Here is an 18,608-nt window from a genome sequence, read left to right on the forward strand (position 1 = left end):
TGAGGAAGTGCGAAAATATAAACAACAAAACCAAGAGATATTTGAAAAGTATATAAAAAAAAATATGGACATGGGAAAGAAAGAGAGATTTTGTATTGTGAGATATTTATGCAAAGGAGAAAGCCAAATTAATCAATGTGAAGAAGGCAGCCCCAAAGATATTCGAAGAGAAATATAGATAAAGGCATCAAGATGTGGACAGTTTTACAATAAAAAAATAACATCACAATGATAGAATGTAGAAAAGAAGATTAGTAAAGCAGAAGTTAAAAAAATAGAAGTTGAAGTTATGGAGTGCCTGTGAAGTGAAGGATTTGTTGTAGAAGGTCTAACACGGATTACATCACAACAGGATGGAGTGAGTCCACAAAGTAGGGAGAAACAGTAAGATCAGGAAACATCTGATGAAGACATATGGACATGGGAAAGAAAAAGAGATTTAATATGGTGCAATATTTATGCAAAGGAGAAAGCAAAACTAACCAATACAAAAAGAGCAGCACCAAAGATATTTGAAGAGAAATACAGGCATAGGATTCCAGAGATAGATAACTTTACATTATAAAAAATAAGATAAAGAGGAAAAGTAGAAAAAAAGATTAGTAATGGAGAAGTTAAAGAAATAGAAACTGAGGTCATGGAGTACCTGCAAAGTGAAGGATTCAGTGTAGAAAATGTAATTCAGAAAGCACCACAACAGGATAGAATAATGGATATACAAATTAAGGGGAAATCAGTGGAACAGGAAGTAATTGGTCAGGTGCCATATGAAGATAATTTGGAGCCTGCCACAGGAAACCAGTTTAAACATTCACTTGAAGCTAGACAGCAAGGGAAGGAACGGGAAACTGTGGAAACTCTGATGTAGTCAGTGTTGAGGAGTGATAGGCCAGTGAGTTCCCATATGATAGAGCAACAAGTGGCACAGGATGAAGTTGAAGAGAATGAGCCACAGGAAGATGCTATAGAATCTTCTATAGAATGCCTGCAGGAACTGGAAAATAAGGGATGTGCCCTTAATTTGGAAGAAAATGAGCCAAGAGAAGAATTTATTGATTTAATAGACATAGATATATCAAGATCAATAAAAGAAATAGACTGCAGAAGGTTAATAAACCCCCAAAAGTCAGAATTTTGATAAAACAAATGAACACATTAATTAGGACTGTTCATAGAGACCCATGTGATATAACAGAAGTAAACAGGATATATTACTGTGCAGCTAAATTAATAACTGATAAAGTTCTGTCACAAGAGCACTGGGTGGTGAGGGAAAGGAAGGGGAGAAATCGAATACCATCATGGAAATATTGAATAGAGAAAACTATAAAGCAGTTAAGACAAGAAGTGTCACTGTTAGAAGATTATAGAAGAGGGAATAGATCAACAAAAATACTAAGAAAGATAGATGTGATAAAAGCAATGCACAGTATTAGAACAGACCAGGATCTAGTATGCACTATTGCAAATAACAAACTTAAAATTTCAGCACAGGTGGAAAGACTTAGAAGGTACGAAAATAAATATAAAGGAAAAGTACAAAATAAGCAATTTAGTGATGATCCAAAAAAGTTTTATAGAGAATTAGGAAATAAGGTAAAAGGAATTGAAATACTGTCAAAAAAAGAAGAAATATATACATTTTGCAGAAGTATCTATGAAGATCCTGTAGAACATAACAAAGATGCTAAATGGATAGAAGAAGTTAAAGAAAGAATAAGAGGTTCAAAGATACAGGATATGAAATGGGATGAAATAACAGCCAGAGAGAATGAAACAAAGTTAAGAAAAGCCTCTAATTGGAAAACTCCAGGTCCAGATGCAGTACCTAATTTTCGGCTGGAAGTATTAACATCTTTGCACGAAGATTTAGCCATGAGTAAGAACTATTTATATGCACAACCCGAACAGACACCAACCTGGTTAACAACAGGAAAAACAATGCTCCTACTTAAGAGTGAACCTACAAGCTACTGTAAAAATTATAGACCAATAACTTGCCTTCCAATGGCATATAAACTATACACTGGAATTGATGCTGACAGAGTTTATAGTGATTTAGAAGGAAACTCTCAATTATGGCAGTAGAACAAAAGGGCAATAAAACAAAGTCATATGGAACAAAGGATCATTTGTTGTTAAATAAAGTCATAGTGGAGAACTGTAAAAAGGGGAAGAATCTAAGCATGGCATGGATTGACTACAAAAAAGCATTTGATAGTATCCCACATTCATGGATGAAAGAGTGCTTAAAAATGTTTAAGACACACCCTACACGGATCAACTACATTACAGTGACCATGAAACAGTGTCAGCCACTTTGCAATTAAGCCATGATAAAGGGCAAATTATTATCCCAGGGATAAAAATTCAAAAGAGGATATTCCAGGGTGATTCTCTGTCACCGCTGCTATTCTGCCTTGCCCATACTCCATTAAACTGTCTACTTAACACATATAATTTGTTTCCTAGAAAACAACAAAGTGTAAAGACTGCTCATCTTCTTTTTGTCGATGATTTAAAACTGTATAGTTCATCAGATGAGGAACTGAAAGCACAACTGCAAGTTGTCAAAAAATTTCAAATGATATAAGAATATCATTTGGTTTTGATAAATGTGCAAAAGCAACCTTTAAAGCAGGAAAACTGCAACATCAGAAAAACATCAATTTGGGACAAGAATGTGATATAAAAGAACTTGAGCAAGAGGGAGTGTATAAATACTTGGGAACTGATAAAGGATCAACAATAAAACACAAACAAATGCAAATAAAACTTAATAAGGAATATTTCAGAAGACTAAAATTAATCCTAAAAACAGCACTGACATCTAGGAACAAAATTCAAGCTATAAACCAATTTGCTTTCCTGTCCTAACTTAGAGATTTGGAGTGATTGACTGGCCCCAAAACATGGTGGATAGATTAGATAGGAAAACAAGAAGGATGCTTCATGCTCACCAAATGATTTATAAAAATCACTGCATACCAAGATTATATATTCCCCATTCAGAAGGCGCCATGGGCCTCCTTGAAATTGATTATATGTATAGATCTGCAATCGTGAGACTTCCGCACATATCTGCTGACCTCACAAGACACAAATGTAGTGAAAGTTTTGAAACATAAGGAGAATAAATCTAAGGTGACTTCTCTGCTTAATTTAGGGTCAAGCAGGAATGGAAGTCAAACCAGAAGTGGATAGAAATCAGGCAGCAACTGAATGTGCCAAAAAACGAAAGAAAGAATATAAGGTGAAGGCCCAGAAGAGAAGGCAAGAAATGTGGAAAAAGCATAAATATCGTTGCAAGTATAGAAAGATTCAGGAACTAACACAGGAATGGTTAAGGAGAGGCAAATTCAAACCAAGAGATGAAAGGTTAATATTGGCAGCCCACTGTCTTGCTGGTTTACAAAGTCAATTGAACATGTGGGAGAAACAGACAAATGTAGGTTTTGTAAAACAGAACTGGAAACAGTTGCACACCTTGTTGCAGGTTGCGGCATACTAATGGCAGAAGGACTGTATACTGAAAGGCATAATAATGTGGCAAGACTGTTGCATTTGGGATTGTGCAAACATTATGGTATTGAAGTGGCTGAAAAACACTGGAAACATGAGCCACAAAGCATCATAGAAAATGACGTTTATATCACATGGGATCATCCATTACCAACAGTTCAAAAGATAGATGCTAGAAAACTGGATATAGTGCTCCAAGAAAAGAAGACAAGAGTAGCATTGATCATTGAAACCACCACACCCAGTGGCTACAGAGTCTTGCATACAGAGAGACACAAAGTCATAAAATATCAGGATCTGCAGGCAGAAATGAGAGCAATGTGGAAGAAACATACCTAGACAGTTCCAATAGTATTAGGAGCAACTGGTCTTATAAAAAAGAATCTACAATCATATTCAGATGTGTTACCAATCCATGTAACTTCGTACGAATTACAGAAGGAGTCATTACTGGGCACATTGCTTGTGCTCTGAAGAGCACTTTTGGCTGACATTAAAGATTGAAACAATACTAATTTCATGAGCTCTGATCGTACTTTCACTTGGGAGTGGGGTCCATTCCTGTCATGGTATTGGAAACCCAAAAGACTTGGAAAAATTAAAAACTGAACAGGCATGGTCATTAAGCCCTATGCAGGGGTGAACCACAGCCTTCTCTCACTGTGTTGATGTGCATATCCCTCACACTACATTAGCCAGAGTCTTCTGACTCTGGGTTTATATATTCCATTAAGTTATTTTTTTTAGAGTAAGTGCAATCTGTGTGACACATTATGGGTAATTATTTATATAATTATAAGGACCTTTTTCTGTAGTTCTCCCCTAGATATAATGATGCAGTAATAGTTAAGTTGATAATCCCCTCTATACCCAATTTGGGAATAGCAATTAATATTACTGGGAAGCTCAGTGTGCTAGCTCAAGTTAAGGGTTTACTCGAAAAAAAAAATGCAAATATAACATACTTAGGTAAACAGCTTCATTTAAAAACTTTTCTCCTACCAGTTAGCCCAAGGTTAACTGATTGTTTTTTCAGTACGCTAACCACGGTAACTGGTTCTAACAGCTCCATTTGCCCTCACTCTGCTCAGGCTCACTCCACTCCCCTATCTTACCCACATCTCTCCTCGAGTCCCCCCCCCCCCACTATACCTGCATTTATTTTCACATAGCCATTCCCCTTTTTCCAAACAAACCAACCAAAACAAATGTTACTTGTAATTGGTAACATCTTAATTAACTAGCTCATATATCCCACCGCTTTAACTTTACATTCTATATCCTATCTACATCTCTCCACTGATTCTAGACAGCTACATAGTAAAGTATAATACAAATGGCCACAGGACTTTTGTCATACAGCAGTATGAGACTTCATCAGAATAACATATCAACACCAAACTGTTGTGTTTATAACTATGATAAAAGTCACACATGCATAATAATCTAAGCAGTCAATGCTAAACACTTAGAAATGTGGAATACATTTTTATAATAAATACCCTTAAAATATGCACAACAGTCTAGCAAAATTCACAGTTTGAACAGCAAACTTACATTACTTTTTGCAGCTTTTTTCTGACATTATTGCATTAGAATGTGGTAGATTATCTTCTCAGAAATCAAACCTTTTCCATCATTCATTATTTTCTTGAATTAATGCAGTATTGTTCTTTGTTTAACTTTTTTATTTCTGCTACATTCATTAACTGCCTTCCAATACCATTTAGAGACTTGCATTTAGTACAACCAACTGCTTAATTCTTAATTAAGCCTGGTTGTACAGCAGGGAATATTATAGCTGTGTCAGTGAAGGGTCAAAACTGACCAGCTTCTAGAGCAATAATTTGAAAAAGAAATAAAAGGCTTGAAAACGAACAATGGAAAACCTGCAGTATGGTCCTTTATACTACAGTCCCGAAAATATAATAATGTACTCGATTAAAATTCAAGCCTACTAAGTTATAGTACTGTTTTAATCTACTTCCTGAATTCTAGTTAATTTCAGACATCTTTGAATCCTCTCTGAGATCACTACCACAGTATGCCATGCAACATTACTGTGCCTATAGAATTCTATTCTGTGGCATTTGTTTCCTAGAACATCTCAAGCGTATAACAACTTAATAAATGTAAGTAAATGTATTGTTTTGTTGGCTGATAAGAGAACCCCCACCACACCCTTTCATTTTCTAGCCGAATATTTTGAATGCTGTAGTGAATAAATGCCTCCAGTTCTATTTCTTTCTTGCCTCATTTTATAGACTGTACATTTTAAAGAGTACAATGCATGATACTCGAAAGGCTGTCAGTGGTTAGCATGCATAATCTTTAGGTGCTACAAGTTCCCTGTCATTTCTTACAGATTTGGCTCACATAGGAGGAGGCAGCCTGTAGTATTGACTTTTAGGGTATTGACCTAAGGGCAAACAATAATACTTGTAGTTTGGCCTGTTGAAATGCAAAAATATTCACAGCTGGGCTTTGAACTTTTCTCTCTTCCTCCCCCAGTTTTATGTATTTCTTTTAAAAAGAAAATCTCTTAAGTTTCTATTCTTCTTTTGCCTTGGTGTCCATTGTCTGTCTGTCCTGTGACTTTTTTTTATTCAGCTCAAGTAACCTCCGAAGCAGATACTTCTTAGCATGGAACATGCACATGAGCCTTATTTGCATTTATAACATGGCTGCTTTGCATTTAAAAATGGGACACATATCTCTAAAATGTTCATATACATACCCCACAAACTGTACTTGATTTGCAGGGATGTCCCTGGTTTTGACTCACATTTTAGCTCTGTCCCTCTTAATCCTTCCTAAAACTGGCGACTTTTGGAAATAAAGTTGTGAATTATACTTAATACTGACAATAACTAGAGTTATAGACTTCTTTTACATCAGAAAGTGCATATTAATATACTGTTGATGCCTGAAGTTAATAGTACTAATATTTAAAAAAAGCATCTCTGATTGTTCCTGATTATTTCTGAATTTGTTCCTGATTATTTCTGAATTTGTTCCTGATTCATTAAGAGCTATGTTCATATAGCAGATTTATACACTGTTTCTGTGCTTAGGATACTAGTTGCCAGACACAAGCATGTTATATATCATTTCACAAGAATGAATATATATGACTTTTTTTAAATTGTATATATTTAGATAGATAGATATATATGTGTGTGTGTGCATGTTAAAATATAAGCAGAAAAACTCATTATATATGAAGCAGCTTTAAGTGACTGCACATTTTACCGTGATACTCTAAAGGTTTTTCATTCTTATGCTCATGAAAATTATTTAATAATATTACTAATAATATATATGTTTATATGTAAATATTGATAATATAGTAAATTATTAAGTAATTTATTTATTTCTTTAAAACATCAGAGTAGTATTATTTTTATATATCTTTGCTGATGTTTGTAAAACAGATTTTTATAACCAAAAATGAACAACACCTGTCAAAAGTGTATAGTCTTAATAATTGCTAGAGAATTGCCTTCCTTTTAAGAAAGATCCCCTTTCAAGAAAAACTAATCCACAGCTTGGAAGAATGGCTTTTCTCAGGCCTGTACTGTACGCAAGCAAGAAATGAAGGATTTTAAATGTAGACCACCCAGTACAATAGCAGGTATGTTTTAAACATACCATCCCCACATCTCCCACGCTTGTTTACATTTGTCCATTAGAAATTACAAAACAATGACTGAAACATAGTTCACAGATGTAGGCAAAATAAATATTTTTGAAAGAAAAAACATGCAAAGATTCAGATAATGGCATGAATATATGTATAGAAATCTGGAGATGCATGGAAAAGAAAACTAAAGATGATGATGATGATGTAAAAACTGAACAGGAAGAAATCAAATAAATCAAATGAGTGTTTCTCATTATACTATCTGGTTGAAGGTCACTTGGATATTTCTGCTGGACATGTATGAAGTAAAACTTTAATGAAGAAAGGCAGGGAAAGGGTATGCACAACACCCCTGACTGATTCATTAACTAGTCCACTCCCAGTGTGCACTCTACTATCTGGTATGCATGGTTGTTTCACAGTATTCACAGTACTGGCACATATGCACAGATTCAGAAAGGCAAGGTAAACAGACAGACAGACACACACACACACACACACACACACACACACACACACACAGACACACACACACACACACACACACACACACACACACACACACACACACACTACACTGCTAAATTAAGGCTTCATTCATCCTAATGATGTCTTCTGAATGTAGCTGCAATTTTATAATAAACTAGAAAAAGCTCTGCTGGAATGAGGCCTTACATTTGCAGTAGATTCTACCATTTTATGTATTTAAGTATTAGGAAATTGTTAGAAGACAGCAGCAACTGAAATGTGACTATATTAGGAAGTTAAACTGTGAATGGGTATTGTTCACAACATCTACTTCAACCATTTTAAATTCTTTCAGGCTTCTATACTCTTAAAATAGAAGCTATAAGTATTTAAAAATGAATAAATAAATAATAAATGTTTTCCTGGTAGTTTTTTTTATATATGATTTTTTGCCTTTATGCCTGCTGACCATTAACAGTCCCCCTGTCAGTCTTGATGCCATTTATTGCCCCATACTGGATACCCATAGACAGAAGCAAGCTGGTTAGGATGGTTATCATCCTGGCAGCAGTGGAGGAGGTTTGTGATTTCACAGGCATCCTGGCAATGAGGGTCTAATACTGCCCCTGGTGGCTGACTTGAACAACTGCATCACCACTGGGCTTTCTCTGCACCACTCATGCATGTCCGTGCTTTTCCGTCTTCATGCTAATGAGAATACATCTCAACCTTTTACAGTAAAAAATCTGGACAAAGCCTAAAATAACAGGGAGAGTGAAGAACCAAAAAAGGTCCAGATTTTAAATATTGTTGCTACAATAACAATATTTGTATTAGAATGCATTTTCTGAAGGATAGGAATTCTGAAACTCAACACATTTTATGAGTAACAGACCATAAATATGGGACAAACATCTGGATCTTCTGTGAAAATCAGGACAGTTGGGAGGTATGCTAATGAGGGTTACTATCACTGGCTTGAGATGGCTACCCCCACATTCCAAGTCTTGGCATTGTTAGTGATATGCAATTTGATGATTGCCTGACTGAAGTTACCTTCCCCTAGTTCAGCTGAGTCAGTGTTGGCTGCTCACTGACCTCCACCCCTGCACATGTCTTTTAGAACCAAGCGGAGTAGCTTCATATGTCTTACTAATACATAATGCTTCTTGGCAGCCTTGGTACAGTGAATAGAATAACAGCAGAAGCATTGCCCATGTGGTAGAAATAAATTATTCTGTACCTTCTCTGTAGACAGCATGCCACAATGTGTAATCTGTGTTATTCCAAAAACCTAAACTACTAAAACAATACTGCACCCCATCAAAAACTAAAAAAAAAAAAAAAAAAAATGAAAACATTAGATATTGTGGTTCCACGAGTAGGGTGTATTGTAATTTTATGGCCATGTCCAGTCTAGCCAAGTAATATATGTTACCAGGAAATGTCACTTTAATGAAGTGAATGGGAATGAACTAATGCTTTTCTAGGTATTTTACTTTACATTTCATTAGGAAGCAAAACTTTCTTGGTATGAAATTAATATATATATATATATATATATATATATATATATATATATATATATAGCATCATCATAAACATGTAAGTTTTCATACTGTGACTTACTTATCTTTTGCGTATGTAAGCACTGCTTCATTTCAAAATTCCCATACAGCTTTTATGAAGACAAATAATTTTGTCCAAAGATAATATTTCTAAAATAGTGTAACAGAGGACTATAAAATGCTATGGTAAAGGCATGATAAGTGTCCATTTGAATCTGTACAATAAAACCAAAATGCCCCTTAATTTTGGTAAAATAAGTGAAAATGCTCTGTTGAGTAGTAATTTGAAATTTTCACCTAGTGGGTAGGGGGAATATATATACACATACACACACAGACACACACACACACACATACACACACACACACACACACACACAGACACACACACACACACACACACACACACACACACACACACACACACACACACACACACACACATATATATATACATACAGAGAGAGAGAGATACATGGATATATATATATATATATATATATATATATATCTATATATATATATATATATATATATATATATATATATATATATATATATAGATAGATATACACACACACACACACACACACACACACACACACACACACACACACACACACACACACACACACGCCCACATACACACATGTACATACACACGTGTGTCTGTGTGTTGTACTTGTTTCCAACTGTACGCACATAGTCTCTGAAATTACTCTCCCTTTGTCCCTATGTAAGCCATGATATTGATTGCTCAGTGGATTTAAACATTTTTGCCTTACCATTTCTGCAGTTTGGTAACTTACCCGCATTACAGCATGTCTGTGCATACCATGCCATCTATGTTTTGTAAGCTTAACCTCTTTAATTATCTACTGCATTTTCATTCACGCAGGTCATGCTTTGCCAGAGCATAGCTAGCTGTCTCATATTTACTGTTTTAGTCATCCATCCCACCACAGATTAGATTTGGAAAATTCCAGAATAATTTCACTGAACACATATTAACATCTTATAGTTTTAACCTGAAAATTATTTCATTGTCCATTGTGGTAAGAAAACATCTCCTAGCCACTCTGACATGGTTCTGCGAATTGTACACACTGGTATTACAATCAGAATTACACCAGCCAGCCCCATTCTTCAGCTAGAGTTCGCATATTTAGCCCATAGTATTTGAAACTGGTCTGGTTTCACACTTAACCCATCAGTGTATTTGCCTTAATCTTCTTTGAAAAGGAAAAGCTTTGACTTTTTAATTATCAAAGGTCATGAAAAGGTCACTGGATAGGAACCGTGTTCTTGCCCTTGTTCTTTTCATTCCATCTCATTTGCAATTTGTGACTGACAGCAGTAATTTTATTTTTCTGAAATAGCATGTTAGCCCTCTTTTCCAAAAAAGCTGTCAACTGATAACTAGCACACAATACAAGATTTGCTGTTCACAGAGATCAAAAGTTGTTCCTCCCCCAATTTATGACACCTGTTTTGCAGTTCCCTTATCTACCCCAAGTCAGCCTAGATGCTGTGTCTTGTTGTGAGACCTTGGACAGAGACAGTTTTATACACAGCAGTAATAGATTTTCATAGGTATAAGGCCAGCTAGTTGCTAAATATTCTATACTAGACCTGTAGCTTTGATAAAACTGAATCTTTGATCAGTACATGTTGCGCATGATTTCAGTACAGTACCATTTCATTCTTGTCACTGAGCAATATTTCTTAAAATGTATGTTTGCACACTAACTTGTGAACAGTGTTTAAAGTAATACTTATATACTGGAAGAACTCTGAAAAACTAACTTTTGGCAAAAGTTTATTTTAGTATTGTGCTCACATTTGCCATTCTTTTGGTTTGAGTACCACTATAGCTTGCATAAGAAAAAGATCATTATTTCTCTGAGTTCACAGGTTGTTGCTAGTTACTATACACTCACATATAAGTTGAAAGGTCAGTTTTGAGACCAAAAACCTATTAAAATGCAGAATGGTTAAAATGAGCATTGCAATTGTAAAGTAGAATGGATGTACTTACATTTCTTCCCCTAAGCACTGGTATATTTGCCTTAAAAATGAAATGGAAACAAAAGTTACTGTTTTCTTTTTTTGCTCAGAGTTGGAGAGGGTGGTAATCTGTGAAAGCATATTGTCTACAGTAGCAGTACATCAGATACATTGTCAATAGTGGGAAAACTTCAGATTTCCTGCAGCTATATCATTATTGTTCTGATCGGGGTGGAGGCTGGTGAAATCAACAACAACAAACTGAAATATACTTCTGTGGTTATTACTTCTTTCAATACCTTTGCCATCATAAAGGTGACCACACACAAAAAACACAGTAACTGACATGTCTTTTAGAGCAGTCTGTGTTTGAAAGCAAAGGTATTTAAATGATCAAGTTATAACAACTGTCACCAGAATATGGTTTCTTGGTGTGGGGGGAATGTCTGGATGTCTTACAAGCAACAGTGGAAGACAAAAAACGGGTCAGGGTGCAGAAAGGTGCAGAAAAACGAATCAAGTAAAAAAGAAGTACTGCACCTGACTTACACAACCAAAACGTTTATTCAAACAAAGAACAGAGAACGTAAGCGCTTTCACGACTACTGCTGTCGCTTCATCAGACAAAGAATAAACACCAAATCATTCAATTTAAGTAACAAAATTGCAGTCAACTGATACTTAACAGGTGTAGCTCATGAGGCATGCTAAAAACTTAAAATCATAGCGTACCAATATACAATGCTATTAAAATAGACCGATATACATAGTAAATATACAAAAGGTATATGTATAGATATAAAAATGTGGATAATACAACTTAATTCCTATGTTTAATGCCTAAGGTGGCGAGACTTCAAAAAAGGTTTTAAAGATGTTGAGCCATTTAAACCAGGATATCTCTCAGCATTTAGTAGGAGAATCCATTTTTGCTCTAAGCTTTCAGTCTGATTCTCTAAGTCACCACCTCGTATGTTCGGGCATACAACTTGGATAGCTAAAAACTTAAAAGTATGTGTACAATCAGTCTGTTTGACATGATTAGCTACAGCATTATTTTCTTTGTGGTTGTTGTTGTTGTTGTCTTTCAGCTTTTCCCTGTTAGGGGTCGCCACAGCGGTACTCCGGTCCGCTAGTGATTGGCAATCATGAGTGGACAGGTGATCCACTGTGGCAACCCCTAACCAGGAAAAGCTGAAAGAAGAAGAACAAGCACAGTGATAACAGGCTGTGGAGTTCAGCTACTGCTTATAATTAAGAGTATTTTGTATTGCTTTAGCACAGTAATGACAGATTGTGGAGTACAGATACTGCTTATAATTAAGAGTATTTTGCATTGTTTTAGCACAGTGATAACAGGCTGTGGAGTTCAGCTGACAGATTGTGGAGTTCAGCTACTGCTTATAATTAAGAGTATTTTGTATTGCTTTAGCACAGTGATAACAGGCTGTAGACTTCAGCTACTGCTTATAATTAAGAGTATTTTGCATTGCTTTAGCACAGTAATGACAGATTGTGGAGTACAGATACTGCTTATAATTAAGAGTATTTTGCATTGTTTTAGCACAGTGATAACAGGCTGTGGAGTTCAGCTACCGCTTATAATTAAGAGTATTTTGCATTGCTTTAGCAGAGTGATGACACATTGTGGAGTTCAGATACTACTTATAATTAAAAGTATCTTACATTGCTTTAACGTAGTGATAACAAGCTGGATTCAGGGATCCTTCATGATAAGACATTTTGCATCCTGGCTTTTATGCCCAGAGCAAACAAAGAGTGAGAAGTTTACACTGGTTTTAAGGGCTTTGTGAATTATAACTTTAAGGTTTGCACAGATCTTGTTGTCCAACAACCATGTTGTTTAACTGTTTTGTGGATAAGTATGCAAAAATAGTTCTGAGTATTAAAATCCACTGCAGAGTGAACTAAACTGGAAAAAAATAAAATCTAGCTCATGCTGCCATAAAAAATGAATAGTTCAATATATTACATAAGTTTTTATTAATAATATTTTTTGTAACCACTTAATGTATTTAAACAGGTTATCCAGTGGAAAAGTTAAAAGTGCTCCATAACTTATGCACATCGTTTTTGAATCTAAAGTAATTTACACTTCAGGATTTCATGTAAAAGAGGTGGAACTCAGACTGCTAAAAGGTCATTTTGCTCACCAGAAAAATGTACTTTAATTTAAATTCCACTTGGTTTCATTTTATTGACAATGGGTTCTCTGCACCAACTTCAAGTGATATTTCATAGAAATAGGTGTCATCAACAAGTTTCAATGACTCCCGTGTTTCATTGAAACAGGTTACAGAAGAGAATAAAATCACTGAAAAGCAGAGGTAAAGAATTTTCACATTATGGTCATTGTTGCAAAGTTGTTTGATCTTGGAGTTAATATATATTTATAGAAATGCAGATTGGGAAGGCTGCATGGTCGAGCTTCCATTGGGGAAAAAAAAATCATATAATTATATGTGTATGTGTTTATATATTACTGCATTTGTTAACTGGAAAAATCCACTGGGCCTAGAAAGAGCCCATTGTAGGTGGAGGCCCGAGGAGAAAAGTTCCACAATAATTACATGTAAAGAGAATATTAATACATATAACAAAGAATTTTGAGTAATACTATTACATTGAAAGAAAAATAAATAATAAAATGACAGTGAAGATAATTACTGTCATGGAAAAATAGAAGTAATATATGCATATAATCGAATTCGCATGAGAGTACTATGTCTGCAAGGTTCAATGCAAATATATATATATATATATATATATATATATATATATATATATATATATATATATATACACACATATATATGGTATCCATACTTATGCATGAATGGCAATTTCACCGAAAGTAAAACTGCCGATCATACATTCGCGAAAGTGCTTTTCACTGAAAAAGCACTTTCGCGAAAGTGTGATAAAAAATAGGGGAAATCAGCGGGAATGGCTATTGCTGAGATCGGAGTACAGTGGGGATAAGGGAATATTCCCTTTTCCCCACTGTAGTGTGATCTCACAGTGAGAATATAAAAGTAGAGGGGGTGAGGGGTGCAGCCCCCCACATGGGAGGTAAATATTAGTTATGTGTTTTTTGATTTTTATTTTTTATTTTTTTGTTTCTGTTAGGGACTTTAACAAAAGTGCTTTTTCAGTTAAGAGCGCTTTCGCTAAAGTGTGTTCAGTAGATGTGGATTCCGCCTATTGAACTTTCGTTCAATAGTACGAGATCCGTATATATTTATTTATTTATTTATTTATTTATTTGCAGTTGGTTTACCAGGATAGTCCATTGGGCCAAAAGAACCCGTTTTCAATGGAGTCCTGGGGAGAAAAGCTCCAGCACAGACAAAATTAGGTACATACAAGATTGCTAAAATAATGATAATTATACAAGTAGTAGATAAAACATTTTGCTCAAAATTCAAGAAGCATTCAACATTACAATAAATGAAGATTAATGCGAAGTAAGTGAACTAAGACAGTAATGTGATTTACATAACAGAGTTGTAATTGAGAGGGAACATAACATACATTACAGAGTAGTTATTCTGAAGGAGCACAAGCTTTGTTAGGTAAAGTTGAGTATGAAGGCATAGAGGAGGTTGGATGCCATATATTTATGAGGGGTGGGAGCAGGAACAATCCCATTGGGACCTGAGATGTGTATGGAGGGAGTTTTTGAATATGTAGTGATTAGAGGTGGTACGAATGGATGGTGGGAGTGAGTTCCAGAGACGGGACAGGTTAGAGGATAATAAGTGTTTACCTGGGGGATAAGATGGTTTATGAACTTTGAGTAGATTTTGATTGTTGGACCTTAAGACTCTATTTGATAGGTGCATTTTGAAGGCAGAAGACAGGGAGGGACAAAGAGAGGGGTTAAGAATGAGCTTATGAGCTAAAGTCAGCTGTATAAAGATAAGATGATTAGGTAGTTCGAGCCAATTTAGTTTATGGAGAGAGGAACAGTGGTGGGTGGAGGACCTATGGCTATTTGCGAATTTGGCAATTTTGTTATAGCAGGAGGAAAGCTGGCTTTTTAGAGAGGTCTGAAGATTAGTCAGTAGTGGAGCCCCGTAAAGAAGAGAGGGGATGAGAAAGGAGGAAGCGAGAGTGATTTTGGATGATCTAGTAAGATACTGATTCTGCCGGTAGAGCATACCTAGTTTTTGATGAGTTTTCTTAATATTTAGTTGTAGATGGGAGTTGAATTTAAGCTGATTGTCAATTAGAACACCTAGTAGCTTAGTTTCAGATACCAGTTCCAAGGGTGAGTTGTTTTGGCTGGTAATTGAGAAAGAGTTTATATCGAAAGAAGTAGATTTGGAGGGGGTAAATACCATTAGTTTTGTTTTGGAGGCATTGAGTGCTAAGTGATTTATTTTCATCCAATGCTCAGTAATTGAGAAAGCTTCTTGAGTAAGTTTTTGGAGCAGAGAGGGGGAGGTGGCAGAGCAGATAATGGTGGAATCGTCTGCATATTGGATGGTGTTTGCAAATGGGATAGATTTGTGGAAGTCGTTTATAAATATATTAAAGAGGAGGGGACCAAGAATAGATCCTTGGGGAACTCCAGTGGGGGTGCTAAGGAAGGAGGAAGTGGCTTTCTTCCATTTTACAGCTTGGTATCTGTTTGATAAATAACTGGAGAACCAATTTATGGAGGAGGGAGAGAGATTAAGTTCTGACAGTTTGGATAGGAGCAGGCTGTGTGAAATAGTGTCGAGGCCTTGGAGAGGTCTAGTAGTAAGGTGGAAACAATGTGACCGGAGTCTCGTGCTGTATTAACAGTCTCAAGAAAGGACAGGAGGGCTGTCATAGTGCTATGATTTGGCCTGAATCCGTGTTGTGTAGGGGTTAAAAGGTTGTTATCTAAGAGATGTGGTAGGAGTTGAAGCTGGATACACTTTTCCAGAAGTTTAGATATGGGCGACAGGATAGCAATAGGACGGAAGTTATTGATGTTGCAATTGTTGCCTCCTTTGTGGAGGGGGATGATGAAGGCTTGCTTCCATAGTAGGGGCACTGTGCATTCTTGGATGGAGCAGTTGATTAGAATGCTGATGGGATAGGCAATAGCTTCTGCGGCTATACTTAGGAAGTACGAGGGAATGTTGTCAGGAGCATTGGTACACGGCTTCAGTTTCTGAAGGAGTTTCTTAATGGTGGAAGTGGGAATAGGTTTAAATGAGAATAGAGAAGAGTTGGGAGAGAGAGAATTTGAGGAAGATATGGGTGAAGAGGGAGTTAGAGTAGTGGAAGAGGTGGAAGATGGATTTTGAGAAGATGAGAGTGAGGAGGAAGTGGTGATGATGGGAGGGTTGTTTGTGGGAGAGATTGGGGTGTATTAGGTAATGAGGAGGGGTGTGTGAAGGAGGATGTGAGTTTGCTAATAGAGTCGATGAAAAAGGAGTTGAACTGTGTAGCTAGATCTAGGTCTGGGATATTTGGGTCTGGGGTTGGGGTGTGTGGTTTGCTGGGGTTTAGGAGGGTAGAGATTCCCTTCCAAAACTTTTGTGGGTTAGTTTTATTGTTGTTTTGGAGTGTGAAGAAGTATTTTTGTCTGTCAGAGATTATAAGCTTTTTACTTTATTTCAAGGGTTTTGTAAGCAATATGTTGTTCTGGGGTCTTATTTCTCAGATAGAGTCCCCAGGCTTTGTCTCTAAGGCGCATGATTGATAGTGTGGTTTTGGTTAACCAGGGGGCAGAATTTGTTTTTATTCTTTTTGTTCTTAGAGGAGCTTGGGAATCAAGTATTTCTAAGAAGGTAAAGTTGAAGTGAGCAACTGCGTCTTCTAAAGGTAGTGTCTTTAGATTGTTCCAATTTACTGCTTTTAGAGAATATATGAAGGTTGATGGGTTGAAGTTTTGTCATTGCGGGTAGTGATGAAATTATGGGTTCGTAAGAGATGCAAGGGAGACGGCGAGTGAAAGTAGGCAAATGATCACTAAGAGGGTCTGGAAGAGTACCACTGTCTGAGAAATAGTGGGGATGTGACACTAGAATCCAGTCAAGGATGGTGCCACAGGAGGGGTTTGTTGATGGGTGTGTTATTGTATTGATTAGCTGGGAAAACTTAAATAGGTTGATGTTAAGAGGGTTGGTTGAAGACTGGATGGAGGCCCAGTTGATGTTTACATCTCCTAAGATTATGGTTTCATTGCTGATATTGTTAGAGAGCCATGAGAGGATGTTTTCAAGTGTTGAAATATTGTTCCTTGGGGGGATGTAAAGGGATGCTAGACAGATGTGTTTGTGCTTGTTAACTTGTAGGAGAGTGAGGAGTACTTCAGCATTGTTAAATTTTGGAGTAGGTTTGTTATAGGGGTAACTAGTAAGGAAGAAGAATATAGGAGAGCAACTCCACCACCTTTTTTTTGGGTCCTGTCTTTTCTAAGGATTGAATAGCTAGGTGGAGTAATTTCAGAATCCTTTATAGAGGGTTTTAACCATGTTTCTGAAATAGATAGTATGTCAGGTTTGTTGTACATGAGCCATGCGTGAAGGGTAGGGACTTTATTGACAATACTTTGTGAGTTTAGAGAAGTAAATAATATTGGCCTGTTTGAGGAGGAAGAGGTGGAGGGCCAGGGTTGGGATGGATGTCACCAGATAAAAGGCTGGTGATGAGATGAGAGGTTGGGTTAGAAAGGAAACTGAGTAGAGTGAGGAAGCGATTAGGATATGTAGTGATGGTCAGAGGGTCTTTAGCTACTATAGGGATGGGGTTTCTCAGTGAGGGGAAAACTTTGAATGAGAAGGTTAGAAGTTGTGTTATTGGGTAGAGATGGGGAGAAATAGGAGAGTTTAAGGGTGAGAGAGGGAGTTCAGGTGGTAGGTTGTGTGATAAAGTTGTGAATGATAAGAAGTAGGAGGCTGGGTGAGGTAATAAAGATATGATAGTTTAAGAGATAGTAATAGTAAAATAGAGATAGATGGGGGATTTAAAGCCATGACTAAAATGTTACTTGGTGTTACGTGATTTGGTTGTCTTATGTGTTTTGTGAGTTTATAGTGCAGTGGATAAGGAAAGAGTAACAGGGTTGGGTGGAGTAAAGAGTAGTAGGATTAGTGCTAGGGGTGTGAGTTTAGAAAAAGAAGTGTAGTATTTTGGGTTAGCTGTAGGTGTGGTTACAGTAGGATGATATGCTGATGGGGGTGTGTCTAGGGAGTTGTGGGTGATTGGTGTAGGGAGGAAGTAGGTGTGGTTACAAGAGGGATATAGCTAGAGGCACTAGGGGCGGGTGGGATTTGGGGGCAGGGAGGGGAGCGGAGTGAGCCCGTAGGGCGAACGGAGCGGGAAGAAACAAAGGAGTAGATAATGGCTCAGAAGAAAACAATCAGTAAAGTAGAATAACAGTAGGTAAGTTAAAA

General features: G+C 36.6%; 1 protein-coding gene across 2 annotated transcripts in view; it reads left to right on the forward strand.

Moving 5' to 3' along the window:
- The window catches only part of RFX4 (regulatory factor X4), a 690,122-nt gene that overhangs the window by 294,941 nt on the left and 376,573 nt on the right, over nucleotides 1-18,608 (forward strand). The window lies entirely within an intron of this gene.

This window comes from Protopterus annectens, chromosome 11.part0 (assembly GCF_019279795.1).
Source record: "Protopterus annectens isolate FY-2018-M chromosome 11.part0, PAN1.0, whole genome shotgun sequence".
Taxonomy (NCBI): Eukaryota; Metazoa; Chordata; order Ceratodontiformes; family Protopteridae; genus Protopterus; species Protopterus annectens.